Source organism: Haematobia irritans, chromosome 4, assembly GCF_050003625.1.
Source record: "Haematobia irritans isolate KBUSLIRL chromosome 4, ASM5000362v1, whole genome shotgun sequence".
Taxonomy (NCBI): domain Eukaryota; kingdom Metazoa; phylum Arthropoda; class Insecta; order Diptera; family Muscidae; genus Haematobia; species Haematobia irritans.
Window position 1 is genome coordinate 71,805,488 of NC_134400.1, and position 5,552 is coordinate 71,811,039.

The window sequence follows — 5,552 nt, forward strand, 5'->3', positions numbered from 1 at the left end:
AAAAATTGAATAATCCTCCCAAACCCTAAAAAAATTGAAATTTTTATCTGAAAAACTTATTTTGCCCATATCTTCGTATATACGCGTCCTAGAGCGAAAAGGACTTTAATTCGTAACACCACAAAAAATTTAATAATCCATTCAAAACCTAAAAAAAATTGCAATTTTTATATGAAAAAGTTATTTTGCCCATATCTCCTTAAATATACGTCCTAGGGCGAAAAGGACTTTAATTCGTGACCACACCCAAAAAATTGACAAATCCACACAAAAAATAAAAAAATTTAAATTTTGATATGAAAAACTTATTTTGCCCATATCTCCTAAACTAAGCGCGAAAAGGACTTTAATTCATGACCACCCCCAAAAAAAATTGAATAATCCTCCCAAAACCTAAAAAAATTGAAATTTTTATCTGAAAAACTTATTTTGCCCATATCTTCGTATATACGCGTCCTAGAGCGAAAAGGACTTTAATTCGTAACACCACAAAAAAGTTAATAATCCACTCAAAACCTAAAAAATTGCAATTTTTATATGAAAAAGTTATTTTGCCCATATCTCCTTAAATATGCGTCCTAGGGCGAAAAGGACTTTAATTCGTGACCACCCCCAAAAAATTGACAAATCCACCCAAAACTTAAAAAAATTTAAATTTGGTATGAAAAACTTATTTTGCCCATATCTCCTAAACTATTTTGCCCATATCTCCTAAACTAAGCGCACTAGCGCGAAAAGGACTTTAATTCATGACCACCCCCAAAAAAATTGACAAATCCACCCAAAACCTAAAAAAATTTAAATTTTTATCTGCAAAACTTATTTTGCCCATATCTTCGTATATACGCGTCCTAGAGCGAAAAGGACTTTAATTCGTAACACCCCAAAAAATTTAATAATCCGCTCAAAACCTAAAAAAATTGCAATTTTTATATGAAAAAGTTATTTTGCCCATATCTCCTTAAATATACGTCCTAGGGCGAAAAGGACTTTAATTCGTGACCACCCCCAAAAAATTGACAAATCCACCCAAAATCTAAAAAAATTGCAATATTTATATGAAAAAGTTATTTTGCACATATCTCCTTAAATATGCGTCCTAGGGCGAAATGGACTTTAATTCGTGACCACCCCCAAAAAATTGACAATCCACCCAAAACCTAAAAAAATTTAAATTTTGATATGAAAAACTTATTTTGCCCATATCTCCTAAACTAAGCGCCCTAGCGCGAAAAGGACTTTAATTCATGACCACCCCCAAAAAAAGTGAATAATCCTTCCAAAACCTAAAAAAAATTGAAATTTTTATCTGAAAATCTTATTTTGCCCATATCTTCGTATATACGCGTCCTAGAGCGAAAAGGACTTTAACTCGTAACACCCAAAAATATTTAATAATCCGCTCAAAACCTAAAAAAATTGCAATTTTTATATGAAAAAGTTATTTTGCCCATATCTCCTTAAATATACGTCCTAGGGCGAAAAGGACTTTAATTCGTGACCACACCCAAAAAATTGACAAATCCACACAAAAAATAAAAAAATTTAAATTTTGATATGAAAAACTTATTTTGCCCATATCTCCTAAACTAAGCGCGAAAAGGACTTTAATTCATGACCACCCCCAAAAAAATTGAATAATCCTCCCAAAACCTAAAAAAATTGAAATTTTTATCTGAAAAACTTATTTTGCCCATATCTTCGTATATACGCGTCCTAGAGCGAAAAGGACTTTAATTCGTAACACCACAAAAAAGTTAATAATCCACTCAAAACCTAAAAAATTTCAATTTTTATATGAAAAAGTTATTTTGCCCATATCTCCTTAAATATGCGTCCTAGGGCGAAAAGGACTTTAATTCGTGACCACCACCAAAAAATTGACAAATCCACCCAAAACTTAAAAAAAAAATTTAAATTTGGTATGAAAAACTTATTTTGCCCATATCTCCTAAACTATTTTGCCCATATCTCCTAAACTAAGCGCCCTAGCGCGAAAAGGACTTTAATTCATGACCACCCCCAAAAAATTGAATAATCCTCCCAAAACCTAAAAACATTGACATTTTTATCTGAAAAACTTATTTTGCCCATATCTTCGTATATACGCGTCCTAGAGCGAAAAGGACTTTAATTCGTAACACCCCAAACAATTTAATAATCCGCTCAAAACCTAAAAAAATTGCAATTTTTATATGAAAAAGTTATTTTGTCCATGTCTCCTTAAATGTACGTCCTAGGGCGAAAAGGACTTTAATTCGTGACCACCCCCAAAAAATTGACAAATCCACCCAAAACCAAAAAAATTGCAATTTTTATATGAAAAAGTTATTTTGCCCATATCTCCTTAAATATGACGCAAAATTGACAAATCCACCCAAAACCTAAAAAAATTTATTTTTGATATGAAAACTATTTTGCCCATATCTCCTAAACTAACAAAATTGACAAATCCACCCAAAACTTAAAAAAATTTAAATTTGGTATGAAAAACTTATTTTGCCCATATCTCCTAAACTATTTTGCCCATATCTCCTAAACTAAGCGCCCTAGCGCGAAAAGGACTTTAATTCATGACCACCCCCAAAAAAATTGAATAATCCTCCCAAAACCTAAAAACATTTAAATTTTTATCTGAAAAACTTATTTTGCCCATATCTTCGTATATACGCGTCCTAGAGCGAACAGGACTTTAATTCGTAACACCCCAAAAAATTTAATAATCCGCTCAAAACCTAGGTTAGGTTAGGTTAGGTTAAAGTGGCAGCCCGATTAAATTTCAGGCTCACTTAGACTATTCAGTCCATTGTGATACCACATTTAACTAAAAGTACCTATTACATATGGGCACTTCTAGTCTTAACCACTGAACCTTCTCTATTATTTACTTTTGTGGAACCAACCATATTGCTCCAAAAACATTAACAAACTGCTTAAGTTAACGTTATCCAGGTCAGCCAGTAATCTAAAGCTATATGCTCCTAAAATTCGCTTACGCCTTACACAAAAAGCAGGACACTCACACAAGAGGTGTTTAATTGATTCCTTTTCCTCCACGTCATGACAGCTTATACAATAGTCATTATACTTCGCACCTATAGTTTTTGCAAATTCGCCTATCAGGCAGCGACCCGTTATAGCAGATATTAGAAGTGCTATCTGACGCCTTGAGAACACTAGCATATCTAGTGTGCGGTTTAAGTTTAAATGGGGCCATATTTGCTTGGTGTCGTTACAACCCTTGCAATTTTCCCATCGAATATTGGCCATCATAACAGCCTTCTCACGCAGTAAGAGCTTGCAGGTGGCCAGAGGCATACCAACAGATTCTAGTTCCCCTGGAATATGTAAGGTAGTTCCTAGCCTTGCTAACACATCTGCTTCACAGTTCCCCGGTATGTTCCTATGACCAGGCACCCATATTAGGTGAATATTGTACTGCTCAGCCATCTCGTTGAGAGATTTGCGGCAGTCTATGGCCGTTTTTGAGTTAAGGAACACAGAGTCCAAGGATTTTATTGCAGGTTGACTGTCTGAGTATATATTAATGCCAATATTTGTTGGAACATTACTTCTCAGCCAATTCACCACCTCTCTTATTGCCAATATTTCAGCCTGAAAAACACTACAGTGATTAGGTAATCTTTTCGCTATTCGAATTTCCAGATCTTTAGAATATACTCCGAACCCCACTTGTCCATTCAATTTGGAGCCATCAGTATAGAAATCTATATATCTTTTATTCCCCGGGGTCTGTGTACACCACGCCTCACTGTTGGGAATTAGAGTTTCAAACTTTTTGTCGAAAAGTGGTTTTGCCAGGGTGTAATCCACTACGTTAGGCACATCTGGCATTACTTTGAGGACCGAACTATGACCGTACATTTTTTCCGACCACAGCGATAGCTCGCGCAACCGCACAGCCGTTGTTGCAGCTGACTGTTTGGCCAAAATGTCTAAAGGCAATAGATGTAGCATGACATTAAGGGAGTCTGTTCCTGTCTTACTAAATGCGCCTGAGATACATAAGCTCGCCATACGCTGAACTTTATCTAAACAAGTCGGTTTCTGAAGTGCCGGCCACCAGACTACAACACCATATAGCATTATATGTCTAACCACTGCCGTGTATAGCCAATGCACAATTTTTGGTCTTAGTCCCCACTTTTTCCCTATTGCCTTTTTGCACGAGTACAAAGCTACCGTGGCTTTTCTCGCCCTCTCTTCAATATTAAGCCTAAAATTCAGCTTCCTGTCCAAAATAACGCCAAGGTATTTTGCATACTCACCAAAGGGAATTTCAGTACCCCCTAAGGAAATGGGCCTAACCGTGGGAGTTTTGCGATCTTTGCAGTACATGACTATTTCTGTCTTTGCTGGATTTACACCAAGACCATTATCTTTCGCCCATTTCTCAGTCATCCGGAGAGCTCTCTGTATAATATCTCTGATTGTGGATGGGAATTTTCCCCTGACTGCTAGCGCCACATCATCTGCGTATGCCACCACTTTTATCCTTTCTTTTTCTAGGGAAACCAGAAGGTTGTTTATAGCAACATTCCAAAGAAGAGGTGATAGAACTCCTCCTTGGGGAGTGCCTCTGTTCACATACCTTTGTATGTTTGCTTGCCCTAGTGTGGCTGAAATACGTCTCTTCATTAGAAGTTCGTCTAACAGCCTAAGAATACCTGGATCAACATTCAGAGTTGTCAGTCCATTTAATATCGAGCTCGGATGGATATTATTGAACGCCCCTTCGATGTCTAGAAACGCCACGATTGTGTATTCTTTGACAGATAGTGAGCTTTCAATAAAGCTGACCAGTTCATGCAATGCGGTCTCAGTAGACCTGCCCTTCGAGTATGCATGCTGTCGTTTCGAGAGCAAACCTGAATCCACGCTAGTTCTAAGATACATGTCTATCATCCTCTCCAGGGTCTTAAGTAGGAATGAGGATAAGCTGATTGGTCGGAAATCCTTCGCACTCGAGTGAGAGGCTTTTCCTGCTTTAGGTATGAAGACGACTTTTGTTTCCCTCCACTTTTCTGCAATATATGCTAAGTTTACACATTGTTTATATATCACCGTCAACCAGGGGATAATTCTTTCAGCCACTGCCTGTAACTCCGCCGGAGTAATTCCATCAGGTCCGGGGGATTTGAATGGTCCAAAGCTATTTAAAGCCCATTTTATTCTAGATTCCGACACAATCTCCTCGATAGGAAATGATCGCTGAGCCTCTGTTACACCGCCGGAACATGGTTCTACCGTCTGATTTCCAGGGAAGTGTGTGTCCAAAAGTACCTCCAACGTCTCCTCACTGGACGTTGTCCAATTTCCCTCCGATGTTTTAATGAAACCTGGAGCGGTGTTAGTGGACGCTAGTACCTTCCGTAGTCTGGAAGCCTCTGACGTATTCTCAATACTGCTACAGTAATCATCCCAAGAGTTTTGTTGAGACCTTCTCAGTTCTCGTTTATATTCTCTCAGATTCATCTTGTAAGTGTCCCAATCCTCCGGAGCTCTTGTGGACTTTGCTTTGTTAAAGAGCT